This window comes from Manacus candei, unplaced genomic scaffold (assembly GCF_025592945.1).
Source record: "Manacus candei isolate 608988 ecotype Guabito, Panama unplaced genomic scaffold, ASM2559294v1 h1tg000003l, whole genome shotgun sequence".
NCBI lineage: Eukaryota > Metazoa > Chordata > Aves > Passeriformes > Pipridae > Manacus > Manacus candei.
The window spans coordinates 8,896,045-8,914,857 of record NW_026138051.1 but is presented as its reverse complement, the minus strand read 5'-3'; the positions used below and the strand labels follow the sequence as shown (position 1 = coordinate 8,914,857).

The 18,813-nt window shown below is 42.0% G+C and overlaps 1 long non-coding RNA gene across 1 annotated transcript in view; it reads left to right on the top strand.

Annotated features, from left to right (window-relative positions):
* LOC127471699 (uncharacterized) overlaps positions 1-18,813 on the top strand; it is a 108,944-nt gene that overhangs the window by 4,747 nt on the left and 85,384 nt on the right. The window contains exon 2 of the long non-coding RNA XR_007904740.1: positions 13,396-13,485. This is a non-coding gene — a long non-coding RNA (uncharacterized LOC127471699). The remainder of the gene's footprint in view (positions 1-13,395; positions 13,486-18,813) is intronic.

Sequence of the window (18,813 nt, the reverse complement as noted above, 5' to 3'; positions counted from 1 at the left end):
CAATACCAATGTTGAAAGAGTAGACTCCTGAGTTGCATGTGCAGAGACAAAAATGTCTGCTAGATATGTGTTTGCAACAAACTGGAATTATTAACGATGTTAGAGCAGAACTCAGAGCCTTGTGCTGCAACTGTAGATCTGTGATTTATCAGAGAGGAGACGCACCACGGACATGAAACGCCTGGTCCTGGAGTGGGGGAAGAAGTGTTTGCTGAGGACCCCTGAAAGAAAGCTTGTTCTGTGTAGGAGGGGCTGCTGTCACTCCAGCACTGTGATCAGGTGTAGAAGCTTTATGCTTTCTGGGGAAACAGGGATGTGAGCAGTGCCAATAGCTCGGGAGCAGCGAGAAGCAGAGACTGCAGGCAAGAGAGGAGAGCGCACAAGGTCTGAGATTGCTGAGTTTAAGATCAGTGATGTGTCAGATTTCAGCCTCTTTCTCCTTCAAACAGATGTTGGCAGTGCTGTGTTGCCTCACAGAGGCTCAGCCTGGCCTGTGTAAGGTTTCTCTCATTGGGTTTGGAAATAGTGGGCTGTATTTAGACTTGTGACTTGCACAGCCTTCTGCTACTGCAGCTGCTGCACCGCAGCCTATTGCAGAGGCTCTGCTGTCAACAACTAAAGCACAGCACTCCTGTGCTCTGCCTTTTGTGGGCCTTTCTGGAGCCCTTTAGCAAATGTATAGAAAGAAATGCATAGTGCCAGGGTGCCACTGCTCCTTAGCACTGTGGTGTATCTACAGTGTGCCAGAGGCTTAATCCTGTGGGAAGGGGCACCAGGAGAAAGGCACCTGGGGGATTCCTGAGCCTTCAATGCTCGGTGCTGCTCCTGGCTCCCTGCAGGGCTGGCACCGAGGATGGCAGTGCTGTGAAGTGAATATTGGTTCTGTTCACACTGGCAGCACCTCCCTGTTGAGAGGCAAGGGAGGGGATGCTACAGTGCTGCATGGTCTTCTCTCTTCTCCCCTCATTTCTACAGAGCTTCCATGTACTTTATACTCTCTGTGTGGGACTTTTTTTTTAATATGTGCCATATCTGACATGCTCAGAATTTGGAGAGTACACTCACAGTTTGGGATGCTGATATGCTGGTCCATGGGTGATGGTGCCCTAGTTCCTGCTCATATCTTAAAATCTACCTCAAAGTAAATAAAGCAGTAGCTGATTGCTACACCTCTGGGCTTTGCTATCTCATTATTCTGAGGATTTTTTCTTGAGGAAAAAATTATACATGCTTGGGTCACTTATATCAGTACAAGAGGCTGTGAAGCTGCTATGAAGGAATAGAAAAATCTCTTTAGGAATTGTCAGTGATGTACAGTATCTATTCGCACTCTAAAAGATTAAATTAAAAGTGATAATTATGTGCTGGTTTTGCTTAAGTTGTTTAATGCCATTATGACTGTGCTACTTAATAGAAAAGCTTAGAATTAGACTAGCATGGGAATACTAAAAATTTTAATGGATTTCTGCTCAAGTCATTCTTCCTAATATGAAACAAACCCACCAAATATATATAACTAGGTCTTTGGATTCAATTATTAATCCTCTCTCCTAATTTGAGGAGCAAAACTATCACTTAACAGCAGTTCTCTGAAATAGAATTTTAATGATACTAGTCATCTCATAGTTGAACATGATTTTTCCTGATCAGAACAAAGTTAGAAGATTCTCAGTGCTGAATCAGGGTTAATTATTAATCTCAAGCAGGTGAAAAATAGAATGTCAACAGTGTGTCTTGAACATCTGTCAAAGAAGCTGTCAGAGATGTTTTCCATGGGTTGTCATGTGTTACCTGGCTTCTCTGCATGAGGAAAAGGCTCTGGTACATGGTATTGGAATGAGGTTGTAGGAATAATGCATAGGAAGAGAAATATACCATTCATCAGCAACCTCCTGACACATCTGAAAATCCAGTCCCTCTTTAGGCCAGCAAGACTTCAGTCTTTATTCACTGCTACTGTTAGGGTGTTTTATACAACATGAGTCAAATCAATACTGACCAAGAGGTTTGTTTGGCCTGTTAATAGTAGTAAACCTCTGGTCATTCTTCAGAGAATACCCAGTGTTACCGCCTGCCAATCTGTTTAGATTATTACATACTTTTCCTTTTCCATATGTTTGTATTTTGTTTTGGCCCTTTCCATACTTTAATGGAAAAAAAAAGGTGTAATAGACTCACATTGTATGTTCCCAAGGTCTTTCTGATGGAAGTGTTGGGACTTCTTTACAGTTGCACTCAGTTTTGATGACTTAGAGCAGGAAAACAGAGCAATCTTACAGCTCTGAACAAATACTGTGAGGTTAAATTTCTGTCCCTTTGAAACTGAGAAGTCGATACAAGTTGGCAGAAACACTCATATGCAAACAAGTTTGGAAAGGCTGACTCTGAGGTTCTCAGATGCTATTGGGATCAATGAAAATATTGCTGCTTCATTTTCTGCTGTGGTCCCAAATTGTCTGTCTGCAGTAGCTAATTGTGGCAGTTTTCTTCTCTGATGTTTTTTCTAATTGGATGGCCATCAGGAATGACACCATGATCAACATTAATGTAGGTCTTAGTACTGTTCTGCCTCCTCAGCTTGAAGTCAAAGGGAACTGAGAGTGTAGGATCAAGCCTTAATTTGTTACTTACACTTGATTTGAGGCTTAGTGTCCAAGGTTAAGCTAAAAGGGTGATGGAATAACTCAGGCCTGTGGACAACTCATCATGTCAGACACAAAGCAATTGGGTCCAAGGCTCAGCATGTTGGAAGTTTGCCACTTCCTTTCTCTTTCAGTAATGTTCTGCATTCTCACTCCTGTAAACATTCTCTTCATCTCTTTTCATGGGTAACTGGGCTTCCTTCCTGAAACCTTCCCAAATTCCAACTGAATTTGACAATAATTTTGTATTTGTGCTTATTACAAAAGTTTTCAAAGGAGCTTCACAGACACTAATCAGGGTAAAAATGCAAATCTAAAATCTGCCTTATTCTAATGTTTCCTTTGGAAACCATTTAATTTCTTACAAGCACACTTTGGCAGATGATGTGGCCCTTATAGTAATAAATCACAGGAACATAAGACACTTCACTGCAGCTGTGACATGGCTAGTTAGGATCCTATTCAAGAAAAAAGGCTTAGGCAGTGTATTTTCTTTCCTATACTCTGCTGTAGCATTTCTCCCTCTTATAGATCAAGTGAAAAGACTCTCAGAATGCTCTTATAATTGTCTCCTTAGAGTTATAATCTGCAAATGCTTTTTTCTAAAAGATAAAAATACCCAAATCTTAATGGAGCCTTTTTAAATGGCACATCAGTAACTCTCCAACCTCCTTCACGGTTTTGTAAATCTCTTTAATAAGGGTGAGAAGAAGCTTACAGAGGTCTCTTTGATTAAAGGTTTGACCTGGAATTACTTTGAATTTGTATTATGGAGTCAGCAGGTTTACTGTGGTAAGTCTCAACAGAGAATCTTTTGAAGTGCTTTGCAGGTAGAGCTGTAAAGACAGTAAGTATTCTATAAAACTTGCTAAAGCCACAACAGAGCCAGTTAAGCATCAGGGCACTATGTTGCAAGGCCATATCCATAGAGCACTGGGAACAGGCTGCCTTGCTAGTTTAAAGCCTGAGTTTGCAAGTCTTGTGAGTGGGAATATATGGCACAATTTCAATAAAAGGAGGCTGGATTCAGTGATCCATAAGGTCCCTTCTGCCCTATGGCTGGTTTCCTGCAAGATTATAATCACTAAAAAGTAACAGTTCTAAGAAATGACTTAAATCAGTAAGAAATATAGCCAGGACAGTGAATTTCATGGAAATTAATATTCTCAGTGCTTCATCTCCATTCACGACTTGGCTCAGAGGAAGCCTGTGAGGCCTTTTAACCCCACTAATTTTGAGTTTTATGGGTATAAGTTTCCTAAAAGGTGATGTTCTCCTTAAGGTCACCTAACTCTCTACTAACAGATTTGTTTTATTTATCAGTGGTGATCCTGTAATTCTCATGAATGGAAATGCTCCTGTGTAGGATAGATGGCCTCACTTTCCTGTGCTGTAACTCTTTGTAGGATCTCTAAATCTTGGGCAAAACTTTCAGTATGGGGCAATGCAATATGGCATCCAACATCTACAGTACTACAGCTCTCCTGTTGCCTGTCTCACCTACCCAAGGTACAGGATGTACCACTCAGAGCAGCTCTTCCCCTGACACACAGGGCAGCTCCACACTGGCAGTTTGCTGGGCAGAGAGGGAAGCACTGCTGATGGGGAATGGGAAGAGATAAGAAGGGAGGAGTGTGTTTTTCCTCTCCCAACTGCTAGAACAGGGAAAGGCTGCTCAAAGGGGACCCAGATCTGCAGAACAGAAGCAAGGAGAGCCCTCAGAAGGAGTAGGCAGAGCAGAGATGGTGAAAAACAGGACATGAAAGTGGCACAGCAGAAAGCTCTTTTAATTTTAAAGAAAAGGGAAAGGTCTTTGCAACTTCTGAAGGAAAGCCTGTGGGTAGGGCTTTCTGTCAATTTTCAGGTAATGTTGAAAACTCAGACTTCTGTTTCCCTTTGCAACGACAGCATTAAAGACACTGCAACTGAATTATTAGGCTCTTGTGCTTGACACATGCACACCTTACTCTGGAACTTGGCTGAACATAGACAGAATTCTCTGCAAGATGTTCAGTGGTTTTAATCCTTCCTGAGGTTGATGACAGAGGAGCCTCAAGCCTTTCTGATGTTTTCCTGCTACATACAAGGAAATAGTCACCCTGGCTCAGCTGACAAATGGTAGTTCATTAGGATATGGTAATTCAAGTGCTTTTTATTGTCTTTCTCTGCTCTTATTATCTGAAAGAGTTTTCCAAATTATAAGGGAAATAATTTGTCCTGATTTATGCCACCAAAAAAAAAAAAAAACAAAACACCAGAGGAAGATTAATTCCAAAGAACAAAAATGTCTATTAACATAAATGACTGTTAGCGAGAGTGAGCATTAAACTTAAACTATCTGTTCTCTCCATGTGGCACCACAGCTTTTAGTGCAGAGGCTTGAGTGCTTCATGAAGCTGAATGAGGAACAGTGGAAGGTTTATTGCTCAGCTAGACATTGAAATGGTACCGGTTTGGAAAGCTTGACAGATGAGACAGGCTTGAGAAAAATAGGTGAATCAAAGCTGTAGTTAGAAAACCAACTCAGTCCCAATACACCAATTTCTCCTATGCTTTAGTAACGATACTTCTCTTGATTTACTTGCCTCACCTTGTCTCAGGAGATGAGGTCTGTAACAATGATAGAGAGCTCCCTTTTGAACTTACGTGAACTCACTCTACAAAAGGATTAAAATTGGATTTCAGCTTAGTAGCTCTGATGTTGTCTGGCATCAGGAAGGGCATTGCTAGCAGGGTAGATATCTTGCCTGGTGTGTGCCTGTGTGTCCTTGAGTATTAATGTGCTACACAGATGCCTCCCATTTGTAGGGAGGGTTGCCCAGAGTGCCACTTGAAGGCCTGTTGTGGCTGAGACGATCCCTCTGCGAGCTGTTCTCAGACCAAGTGGGCTGTGCTGGTCCCAGCCCACCCCTGCTCGCTGCCTTCATGGTGTCACTGCCATGTCAGCTGGGGGAGGACAGTGCTGTGCATTTACAGTCTCCATTCTATGTGCTGGCAGGCAGCCACGGGGTTTGTGCCTGCCTGCACTCCTACAGCTCTGCAGCAAACCCAGCACGTTTTCCTCAGCTGACAAAGCTGCCGTTCTGCACTTGCAGAGCAAAGTGTGTTTGCTCTGGAGGTGTCAGGGCTGGGTGTGTGTGGCCAGCCCAGCACAGAGGGAGGAGATGTCCCTGTGCTCTCTGACCCTTCCCAGGATGAAACAGGGCAACTGGCCCTGCAAACCAAAGATGGGGTATGTGTGTCTGTGCTGTGTGATGGAGCAGCCTCTTGTATCCTGAGCTCTGTTCCCTCCATTTGCAGTGCTCCAGCATGTTGTGGTCACACTGGGTTGATGAGCACTCTAAAGCTGAGTTGCTTTCCATCTACCAGGTGGTCAGCGGACTGTCGTCTTGATTACATTTGTTTTTTACCAAATATCTCCTGAAGGGAGAAAGTAAATAACAGCCAGCCAGCTTCACCTCAGTCAAAAGAGCTTGCCCTTTCCCAAGCCTGCGCTCAGCACCATCACTGTTCCAAGCCAGACCCAAGAGCTGGATTAGTACCCTGTTACAAACCTTTCTAACAGGTAGACAAAGCAGACCCCAGAGAAGCTGACTGTGTTTTGGGAGAGAAAGAACTGTCTGAAAGCTTCATCCTTTGTTAAGGTATGGTTAGTCTACTGCCTGTCATATTTTAACTCCAGCTGCCTTTCAAACAGACATGTAAACTCTTGCCAGTAGGAGATGTTGTAAGCCATTTCATTCTGACTGCTTGATATCTGCTGTTGAAAGACTGTTGATAAAATCCCATGCATTAAATTACAATGGAAAACTAGCAGCATGATGCAGAATGAACTGCAGTGTTGTATACATAACGCTCTTGGCACAGTATTAGTCTTGGTCTACAAGGATGATTCCCACAAAGTAAATTAACAAATTGCACAGAATTTCCTCATTAAAAGCATTTATTCTACTTTTGTCAGCTCTGCAGTGCTTTCTAAAAGACCCCAGACCAGATCTGTGCAGGGCACAGCTGTGTGAGAACACATCTGTGAATCATTGGCCCGTGGCCGGGCTTTGGCAACCAAGACACAAGAAAAGGATGTGGGAACAGGAACTTTCTAAGATAAACAGGCCTGACCTCTTCTACATCTTAAAATAATGTACTGAAAGTGGAAAGGACCAGGGCTGGTTTTCTTGCTGTAAGACATTTCTCTCAACTCTAGAGGCTGAGTTGCAAGGTGCATGGATAGAGGGGCTGTGAGTGACAAAGGATGACTGCTGGTGGGGCTGTACAGGAACTTGGTAAGCAGCTCCTACTGCAAATAACCCAGTGCTCTGCTGGCTCCACTGGTCTGGTTTGCTCTGGGTGGGTGGTAGAAATTATCTCCAGTCACAAGACACAGTGGAGCACAGCAGCCTATTTTAAGAGCAAAAGTCAAATTTTTCTAAGTACAGCTAGTGGACTGGGTGTTTGATGTAGAGCCCACACAGGTCACTCAGTGAAGCTGAAATGGCATCAGGAGCCTTAAATCCTGCCAGCTTCCTGGTTCAATACTGGCCTTAGAAATAAAAATCTGTCTTTTTGAGTTCTAGTGAGTGCCAGGCTAGAAGCTGAATATGCTCTTTCGCAGTGGGATGGGGTGTTAAGCAGTGAAGAGGATGGGTAGGAATCCTCTCTTGGCCCTGGCTTCCTTTCTTCTTGCAGGATCAAACAAATGAACCTGAGGCTGGAGAACACTGTACAGAAGATAGCAGGTGTGTGGAGGTCAAGTATAACTATTCTAGATGGAGTAGGGACTAACATGTTTCACTACACTTTTTTCTTTCCTTTTTTTTTTTTTTTTCTCCTGGAGATGGGTTATTTTGTTTTGACTTCAGTTATATTCACAGCTGTTTCTCAACAGAGGTGTTTGTTTTTATACCTGGGAGCTGAGGCTTTTTGTAGAAGATGAGTTATAAAGTGGTTAATTAGAAGGATGGAGAGCAGCTTGAAATGAAACCTGCACCTTTCCAGCGAGAGCGACATTGTACTCCTCAGCTGTAGAGGCTGTATTGATTAATTCATGCTGCCTTGGAATGCTATTGTGCTACTTACCTTAGCTCCAGCAAATGGTGTTTTTATAATGAAGTGGAAAGGGTTTGAAATAATGAGGCACAAAAATGATCACTCTGCTGGAGCAATAGGAAACTCCATCTTAACAAATGTACAAAGTGGTCAGTGCAATGGTAGAGTAGCACATCACAGTGCCTGCTCTGCTCCCTTCATCTGAGATGATGGGGAAGGCAATGTCTGTATTGAAAATGAGAACACAGTGAGAGTTTTACACAACTTCAGATTCCTTGGACAATGTGACGAGTAAACTTAGACAACGAGCAGTATATCAGAAAACCAAACTGATTATGCTCTGCTTGAAGAGGGGTGAGGAGACCTCACCCTCATGCCCTCAAAAATCCACACCAACACCAAGCACCAAACAAACTGTCAGGCTCTTTCTTAACTGTTTTGTAAGCAAGCAGTCTGGTGTGCATCTAGCTATAATCAGCTGGGTTTTTCTGAGAGAAAGGAAACCAAATCTCTAAATGTTAGTGGAATTGTACCGTGGGTATCTATCTTGTGGCATATTCATTGTAGGAAGAAACTGGAAGGGGAGAGGAGAAGGAGGAAGGAGACTCTTGTCCTTGACAACATTCTTGTTGTCTATATAAAGTAAGTTTGATTGAAAATACTTATTTGAACTGAAAGAAAGAGAGGATCAAAACTATTGTATCACACCTTGTGGGTAAAAGGGGTGAAGGAAGGGTACAAAGATTTCATTGCCTTTGAAACAGCATTTTCTAGCAGCAGAAATTGTCAGCTGCTAGTCAGAATTCTTAATGGCTTTTATGTAAAACAGACAAAACACCTAAAACCAAAACCCACTTGAATGGTTCTCAACATTTATGTATCATTCTCTATTCATACCCATCAAATACTTCTACAAGCTCTGAGTGACTTCAGCTGGCAAACTACCAAAAAGTAGTTATTAATATTTGCCCCTTACAAATGGGATGGTCTCAAGCCCAGATAATTTTGAATTGTAATCTTCAGAGCTGTTGCCTTACATCCCAGCTGAAGACCAGGGTAGCTGGAGGAGCTTCTCCTAAGAGAGGATAGAACTGGGCTGTGCTGGGTATGTGCTGTGCTGCCACAGGTAACTGAGCTGACAGCAGGGCCAGGAGACTTTGCCTCTCTCTGCACCTGCCCTTTCCAGAAAGCTCTAAATGACTTGCCAGGAACAGAAACCAGGTCTGTGCCGTGGTAGTGATCTTTCTGCTCTCTGCGTGTATTTTTGAGATGAATACATGTTAAAACTTACCTTGTAACCATAAAAATCAGTAAAAATTACCATAGTTGGAATAAAAATATCAGACCCACTTGTGGTTATTTGGAAGAGGAAAAAATCATCATGTGCTGCATTAGTGATGAGGCCTGTGCAGCAGAGATTTTTGGGAGATGCTCTGTATTCTCAGTGCAGCACTGATGGCTACTCTGGGGCACAGCTACTTAAAATAATAGTTTCACTTCATTAAACTATGAGTTTCTTCAGTACAAAGTACAGTCCAGAGAGTAGTTTTTTTTTAGTATACTCTTAAAAAGTCAACAGTCCATTGCTTCCTGATGTATATCCTTGACTGTGGGAACAAATGCTGCTATAACTACTCTGAGTCCCATCCTTTTTCAAAGAGGTAAAGTGTTTCTCTAATTAAAAAAAATTGGGATTATTTGTCTAAATTTTTCTGTGTAACCTGAATTAGAGAACTGTGGATTTGGGTCCCAACATAATATGCATGCAATTAAAAAATCAATGTATAAAACAGAGCCCAGAAGAGAATTATATTTAACAGGAGACAGAAAATCAAAACAGATTCCAAACAAATTAGAAATTAACACTGCAGCGGCTTGAGCTGAGTTTGCCTTATAGGGGAAGCTTATTAATGTAACTAAGGTGATTTTTTTTTTGCTAGAACTCCTCATCAGTATTGTTTGCCCATGCCACGTCTCTGTTTGGTGACTTAATACAGCACTACATGTGGCAGATCAACAATGGTAAAATGCCAAGAAGATAATTAAAGCTTTACTTTACAACATGTTGGAACTTTCAATATATTGGAAGGTGCTGATACAAATGCTGAGCACCTGATCTGTACCAATATCACCCAAAAGAAGCAATACAGCTTTTAGTGTAGAGAAATATCCTGTCTTTCCCAGATCTAATAAAGTTTATTGGATCCTTAATTTGTTTTAGAAAATGATCCAAGTGCTTTGCATTTGTTTAACCTAATCCAATCTTAACCACTGGTAAGATGAAAGTCCTTTGTCTTTCATGTCACACGGACAAAGATCTACTAAATATATTGCTTTTGGAAGAGAACCTGTGTTTACAACAGCAACCAAAACAATGAGAAAAACACCCTCTTTCATATAGGTTCAAATAGTTTAAAAAGCACTGGAAGTCTTACAACTGTTTGCTAACTAAAATATTTATAGGAAGGGAGGGTTCAGTTATTACTATCTGCAGCTGGCTGACTGGAGAACAGGGAGGAGACAGAACCAAACTGTTCTCACAGGTGCACAGGGACCACTCGAGAGGCAATGGGTGCAAGTTGAAACTTAGGAAACTCTGGCTAATTATAAGGAAAAATTGTTTTACCATCTGTAGCAGCTGAAATGACTCCAAGGCATTTGATTTGACAGTATGCATGGGAAAATCATTTGCATCTGGGGCAGTATGTGTCAGGCTGTTTTTCATGGAGCTTGGAAGTAAAAAAGCAACAATGGGATTGTTTCTGTGTTTTCCAACGTCAACATAGTTGAAAATAACAGGAGTTAGAATGCTGACTTTTGATGCTGAAAAATGAAAATTGGAAAGATAGACCTGTTTTAATTAAAAAAAACCCCAACCTAACCAAACCAAACCAAAAAACACAAAAAGAAGAAAAAGAAACTAATTCAGGATATGGCCTCATGTTATGAACTTCTTTATGTGTCCATGCTTTGGTGGGAGTAGGAACATCTTCAATGTTACAGGTTGACAGTGGAATATATTTTACTCTGACTTTTCAATGAAATCCAACACAGATTCAGGGGTTTCCCCAGTGCTTTCCTTCAGGTAACCTGTGTTGCAGTGGCAAGTGTTTTATGGCCTTCTCTGTTCCTATGCCCAGTTCTGCTGCTTGCCTTCCTGATCCCATACCATTCCTTGGTGATAGTGTCCATTAATGAGCAGCATGTGCTTTTTTATCTTTACTGACAGATTTTTTCTGTCTGAAGCAGGTGAAGAAGCTCGTACAAGGTCAGCTGGTTATTTACAGCTATCCAGTAGTCCACTGAATGTCTGCTCTGGGTACCTGGGTCCGTAAGTCCATTTGGATGGACATCTTAGAATGTGTTTGGTGCATTTAAGCACCAATGCTCCTTTCCTCCCTTGAGTTACTGCAGCATTTTCCTCTTTGTTTAATTCATTTAAAAAAGAAAATGTTTAATGAGCCCCACTTGTGATTTTCCAACTGTTGGGCTGAAAACTGTCATTTCTAAGAGGTTATATTAATGGTGCTGTTATCTCTTGATCATGTCAATGTTAATGCATGTATGGGCTGTTTCTGCCTCATTTCCACATAATTACAAGCCTGCATTTGGCAAATGAGGGTATGTTTGCTTTCTTGATTAAGAAGGTTCTAAGAAATTTTTACATGCTTGGTAGGACATAACTTATGAAAAGAGCTGGCTTAGAAGAGAAGCTCAGCAGTAGAGATTCTTAGCATTTCCCTAATACTTTCCTCTGCTGGGCAGAAAGCACTTTGTGAATAGTAATGAAATCAGCTTTGCATTACCCCAGTGAAGAAGCTGTGTGCTACTCCTATGAGAAGATGGAGACACAGCATGATAAAGTGACTTGTCTGGATTCCAATGGCTGCTGGGATTCCAGCATTTGCTCAGGCGTTGGCTTTCAGCACTAGACCCAAAGATCAAACTGGAACACAGTGCAGGCTTGGCAAAGTCTTTTTCTTAAATTCTTTCTTTCCTTCTTTCTTTTTCTTCCTGGAAACTACTATTTTATGTCCTAAAAGCAAAACTCTTGTTTAAATTAAAATGTCTCTGTTCTTTTATGGCTGAGAAGTTAATATCCAAAACATGATCTGCATGTAATCGATTCCTGCAGTAAGCCTCACATAAATATTAGAGAGGATTGAACTGCAGATGTTTCTCCCATAAGGGGTTGGTTCAAAAGGTTGTCATGAAGACTTGGATGATGATGGCAGCCACTGAACTGTTTTTCCTCCAGTCAAATGAGGCAAGAAAGAAGCAGGGTGGGCACACTAATGTGCTAGAAGAGACTGTACACATGCCATCTTCTGCATCAGAGGGAATGGATATTGTGTTGTATGTGAATTCCCTTTTCTTTCCACTCTGATCCCTTCCTGGGTCACAAAGGGAAGAGCTGACCCTTGGGGGTGATCAGTGGTGCACCTTCATTCAGTCACCCAGTGAAGGCCATCATTTAATGATGTTCTTTTCTGAAGAGCTTTCCCATGTCCCTTTATAGCTCTGGCATTGCCAGGACTGCATGTTTCAGGCTGGCTTCTTCTACTGTAGCATTTGAAAGGAGCAGCCTTACTATATGTTCTCTTGTTGTATAATGCTGGTTATGTCTTACTAAGGTTGTTTTAGTAGCTGTTATAGTTTTGCTTCTGTAATATTATAATAATATTTGTAATATTATAATAATATTTGTAATATTATAATAATATTTTTCTGTATGGTCTTCAGAAAGAGCTAGGAAACATATCAATAATATTCTGTGGTTGTGAGTTTGTTTGTGGCATAAGCCTCTCCTTTTTTTGCCTGGTCTGCTGAGCACAAAATTTTGGGTCAGTTTTGAAGCCTCAACTACATGTGCACACACAAGCATTTGACAGAAGCTGGGTCATGTCAGTCTGCTCACTACTGTAAAAAAATATCTTAGTGGTGAAAATTGGTGTGGGTTTTTTTGGTTGGTTGGGGTTTTTTTTTGGTTTCTTTTTTTTTTTTTTTTTTTTTTTTTGAATTGCAGAAGAGAGGTAGAGTGCTTTGCTGTCTTAACAGCCTCACACCTGGCAGAATCAGTTAAAAGGGAAAGTTATGGCAGCGTGAAGATCAGAGCAAAGACTCTGACAGAGTGCAGCTGGTTCAAATCAGTCTTCATTAATCCATCATCTGTGATTGGTGGTGTAAAGTTGTCAAGGTTACTACACACAGGACAAGGCTAATGGTGGTTATTCCTTGAGGATCTGGGCTTTCACCCACGTTTATATCAAGACCTAAATGAATAATACTTAAAATTGAAGGGAGGTAATGATGTCCAGCAAAGGCTTATTCCCTTCTTTCTGAATTTACTTGGGCTTAGATCCTCAGGAAGGCAGTTACGGGACAAGCTACTACTTTTGGAAGTCCAAAGCTAAAATGCTTATAACTTTAATAGCCCTGGCAAAGTCTGTGTCTTCAGGTGTACTTGGGTTTTGCTACTGAAGTGCCACAGGTGCCTTAAATTCTGCTGCTTGGGTCACAGAGAGGTCAGTCCCACCTGTGCTGGGTGGGGCAGCTTCTATATAGGGTTGTGGTTTCGCTGTGCTTGTTTTTAGGGGGGCTGCTGATCTAAGAGGTATTTGTCGGGGCCTGTGTAGGCTCTCTACTGCCCTATAGAAAGGGAAAATGGTTTTATGGGAGGACTAATGTTTTTTTTTCCTTTATTTAGGAATAATTGACCTATCTGAGTAAGTGTTCTAACTGCTAGACCACGTTCCCTTTGGAGGAAGGAACAGATTGGCTGCTGAGAGAAGAGAGAGTGAGTATGATGTTTTCACTTTGGGATTTGGAGACATTGGGAGAGGGAGAAACTTGGAATCCTGTTATATATAAAATAGTAATAAAGTGGAAGGAAGGACTGCAATTCAAGTTGTTTTCCTCTGCTAGTGTACCTTGGGTACTGTGCTCCTCTCTGGTGAGTGAGTGTGTAACTACTCAACGTGGAGTAGATCTGCCTAGTCTGTATGAGTGCAAGCAATGCTCTTCTTTGTCCCAAGTAGCTTGTTGTTGGAGAATCCCCCTTGAAGCAGGGTGTGCTTGAGTTCCCTCTGCCAAGAAGGGACCTGAACCTTTGACTTTCTGTGTACTTGATCCCAGGCTTAGGTGGGCTGCGTTAAGCAAACTTTAAAGACATCTTGTTCCCAGTGAATCTGTAATTGCTGGCCAGGTCAACAGCTTTTTGTGTGTCAGTAGAAAACATTGTAGGCTGCTGGGGGACAGGTGTTGGTTAGCACAAAGGATGGTTAAAAAACAGGAGTGGTGTTTCAAGAAGGCTTCTTTCCATTGAAAAAATTAGTGAGACTTTCTGAGTTGTATAGGGAGGTCCATCTCTGCATCTCTGAAAGAGAAGGCACTTTGGAGAAATGGGCTTTTTGTGCTCTCAGCATTCCCTGCTTTAGGAGACTCCTGTTGTGTTTGTGGGAGTTCCTGTAATTACCACGGGAGTCAGGGCTGTAACAACAGAAAGCCCTGAACATCCCAGATAACTAATAAACCATGGCAGGAAGAACTTGGGAGGGAGTGGTGGTGTTACTTTGCTTTTGGACTCTGTACTGGGTGGTGATCCTGGTCCTGGTGTGTGTTACAATTGGGTTATGCTTCAGCTGAAGCCTCACAGAGGGCTCAGTGGATGGGTTGTTGTGGTCTCCCTTCTGCAGGACCTCATGGTTTGTGTGATGTCTAGGGATCCATGGGAGTGTTGTTCAGGTGCCCTGTGCTCCTTCACAAGGCAAAACAATGCTAAAACATGAGCTACAAAACTCTGCAGAGACATTTAGTGGTTGCAGCTTTAATTTCTTTTGAATTGATGCACTTCAGTGCTGTGCTGAAAGAACATAGGGCTGTAATTAGTTGAGTCCTGTTTTTCTGATAACTACTTAAGCCTTAATATCCTGAAAAGCATGGTATTTTTCTATAAAAAAGGAAGGTTTATGTTCTGTAGTTCCACAGAACCTCATTCTTAAGGAGAAGCAGTCTATTATTATATAGAATAGATTTCCTGCATGCTTTTCAACATTATTTGCTTAATAGAATCATTAGTAGCACAATTGCTTATAAAGAAAAGTGCCAACTAACCAGAAAAATGCTCTGCAGGTCTCAGGCTGCAGTAAGTATAATGCTGCTATGTACTTGATAAGCAAGGAGATCCTTCCATATTTATTCTGAAAGCTTGTATCATGCTGATAAGCTGAAGGCTTCCTTAAAAGCAAGGCTTTAGGACAGTCAAATCCTACTGAACTTCTAATTGCTGTTTGCTGGCAAGGTCAACAGCTTTCAGATCTCAGAATACTGAATGGTTGCAAACCCATGCTATCCAAATAGAGCTGCAAATATATCACCCTCTACCTCTGCTCCACCCACACATCACAAATAGCTATGGGAGGAAAACATCTACTGCTGAGCAAGAAGATTCCTAAATTATAAGCGTCAATAATTTAATCAACTCTAATTTATTCCTTCATTACTTATTGCACTGTGGCTAAAATGAACATCTTCGTGCTTTGCTCTTTCTTTTCTAGCAGTATTACCATAAGTACAGGTTCCTTTTTTTATTCCTGCAGATTCAGTGCATCTACAGGCAACAATTTATCACAGCAGTGCCAGCGAGTGTGTGCAAGGAATGGCAGGCTGAGAATTGCTCTGTTCACAAAACCCATGGGCAGGCAATCTCTACAGAGCTCAGGACACATGGGGAGGGGAGGAAATGTGTTTTTGGTTAGATAGGTAATTAGTCACACTGCCCATCAGGAGTTTTATTGTGCATTATTTTTCTTTTGAATCTGTGAAGTAGCTGACCTAAGGTTTGTACCTCATTCTGAGGAGAACCTGTGTAGTTTGCATAATTTGCCCTGAAATTGGCTACTGAACCCGAAATGCCACTGTAACAAGTGCCATGAGGGAGAGGCAACATGGCTTGGGAGTGTCTATAGCTGTTAGACAGTCTGTTCATTGCATCTTAGTGTTGAATGAAATCCATTTTAGTTTGTGTGAGAAGCTAGATACTTCAACAAAAAAGAAGTCTGAAGATAGGGTGTTAGTCTGAATGTCCAGGCTTCCATAACCCATTGCAGTAATATTGCACAGAGAGGATACAAAAGCACAGGCCCCATCCAGTGGAGTTTTAGATATCTCCAAGGATAAAGCTTGTCCACCCACTTGGCCCCTGTACTGGTGTTTGATCACCTGCATGGTGGAGAAAATAAAATAAGAACCATGCAAATATCTGATCAGAATTTCAAGCACTAGTCTTGATTTGGTGTTGTCTGCAGACTTGTGAAGAATATTGTGTAGGTAATTTAAAAAAGGGTTTTAAATAGCATTGAGTTTAACATCTGTCTCAGGTGTTAGCGGTGGCAGCAGTTGGACATAGTGCTGTTGATCCTGAGACTGGGGTTTTTCACTTTAGCCAGTTATGCTGTTCTAGGATTGGAGCAAAGTCTGATGACTTTAATGTTTCACCCTGTTTTTGTAACGTGCCTGGATGTAGTTCCTCTCTCGTTGGTTAATGTCCCCCATGCCCTCCCCATTGAAAAGAGCAAAGCAAGTGGAGTCTTGTCAGTAGTGTGTCACTTATGAGCCATGCAGTCATAACTGCTGTTGAGATGTATCTCGGTGCAGCTCAGCAGTGCTGACCTGAAGGGCCTTTTTCCTCTTTTTCCTTCTTTTGCAAAGCATACATGAGAATGGACTATTCTTGCATTGCATGCCTTGTATTTTGGGAGCAGCAGATTCTTGGCAATTCCGGCTTTCATGGGTTTGGGAGCAAAATATCACTAGGCTGCTGCTTTGTGGTGTGTAGAGACTAGTCAGGATGAGGGTTGGGAGGGTGTGAGGCAAGCAGCATGCCCAGAATGTCAGCAGTATCATCCACCACAGCTCTCACTGTTCTCACTCATTGCCTTGACTGTCTCCTGCCCATGTTCAACTACTAATGATGGCCCGAGGGTCAGTGTTGGTTGTAGAGCAGGGTTTGGGAACAGTTTGTTTTAGCAGTGATGTACTTTAGTTACAAAGGAGTGGAGGTTACTTTGGTCCTGTTAATCACTTTGAATACCAGGTGCTCTATCCCAGGGGTGGGTAAACAAGTCAGATGTCAGGGAGCAGAGAGGCTGGAGTGCTCTGCAAGGGCACGGGAGCTGGGGAACCAAGGGTGATGCTGAGTCTGGCAGAGCAGTGACCTCCCAAACCAAGGGCGAGAGGCCTCAGCCCAGACCTCTCCTGTGTCTTTCCCCCATGTGGCTCTTCCCAGCAGTTGGATCCCAGGGGATCACTCTGCCAGGTCAGAGCAGGCCCTGAGCAGCCAAACCCTGCCAGGGAGAGGTTGCAGAGTGTTTTGATGCACCTGGACCATTACATTTTAACAGGAGATGTGAATCTCTCAAAAAGTCTCAGATGCACAAATTAAAGTGCTAGTGAAGATTAACAGTAAGACTTGTTATTTTATCATGTGAAGTGTTTTCTTAGAGTTGATAAAAAGAATTAGGACCTGAAACTCAGTGTGTTTTATCTAGCAACTTAATCAGCCGTGAGACTGACTGAGCAAAGCAGATCATAGGCTGTTAATGAAGATTCCTCTGATATGTGTAACACCTGAGGTATGCTGACAGCAGACAGAAATCCAAGGAAAAATTTGTGTTTTTCAGCTACAGACTTGACAGAAGGTGAGTTTTGAGAGCAGTAATGTCAGCCTGAGCACAATGTCTGACTATATTATAGTATGGGAATTTTATTTCCAGATTAATAACACAAAAGAAAGGGGATAGAGATCAAGAGACCAAATCTGTAGCCTCATCTCCCTGACTGAGAGCAGAACCATCTGTTTATTGCTAATGTTTGCAAGTGTCAGCTTTTGTTGCATTCCATCTTCCTTGCTGCTCAGGGAAAATCACTTGCTAATTATCAACAAAAGTCTCCCGGCATGTAATAAATATAGACACCTTTCTTTAAACCTTTTCAGCTTTACTGAGAGGTGTCTAGTCCTCAGATGGCCAGCTCTTAACAAATGATGATACATGTCATAGGTAGCTGTCATGTCCCCTGTGATCTGATCTACTCTGCTCAGGAGAATGGCAACGTGTTTGGAAAACACATGGCCTTAGTCATGGTTCTGCTACTCTGCTGGCCAAATGACAAGGCATCTCTTGCTTTTACTGCTTTTCCACTATTTTTCTTGCCATAATGTTTTCATACTTGTTAAAATAGTATAGGTTTGTTGTGTTACTAACTGTGTGGTCATACTTTCAATTCCAACTGGCTCCTCTTTGTTCTGTGCAGTTACTATTCAGAAATTTATTGTGTTACTTATTTGGTTTTCCAGATCCTTCCGCAGCAGTGTTGTGTAAAATGGAGTCCAATGTTGATCTTTGTGGGAGCATGCTTACAAATAATGCTCTTGTTCAAAACACCACTTCCCAACATTGTTCACTGCTTCTGATTTCCAGTTAACTTTCAAACCATCTGACAGTGCTTCTGTCCAAACCAATTTGGTTCAAGTATTTTAGTGATTTCGTGAGGCACTGTTTGATGGAAGTCAAGATATTGCATCTCCTGTGTTCCCTTCAGCTATTTTTTTTTTTTTTTTTTTGTAATTTGATCAAACAAAGCACTCAATCTTTCTTGTCCCAATTTGTTTTATTGGCCATAGTGCCATTGCAAGCAATAGCCCAGAGCGTGGGATCTTCATTCCTGCTTCAATCCACGATGTTCTGGTGACAGTTACCAGGGTTGCTGTCATTTCTGCCTAGACAGACAGGCATTACTGTGCAGGTGATGAAAATGGAAAAGACACATAGATGACAAATTCAGCGCTTCACTGTGCCAGAAGGAGCAGTGCTGTGTTGGTTCTGTGGCTTAGTGTGTGTCCTCAACCTCTTCTTAGCTGGGCTTGCCTGTGCAGCTTTTCATGATCATTTATTTTCTCTGGGCATTTTGTATGCCAGTCTCTAGTCTCTGCTGGCTCAAGCTCTAGGTGCTGCAGTAATGCATGTATTTTAAGAAATTTTCCTTGGTAAATTGGGCCACAGGGGCTCTTCAGAACTGTCTGAACGAGCTGCACTCCTGCAGGACTAACAGGAATTGCTCTGGCTGA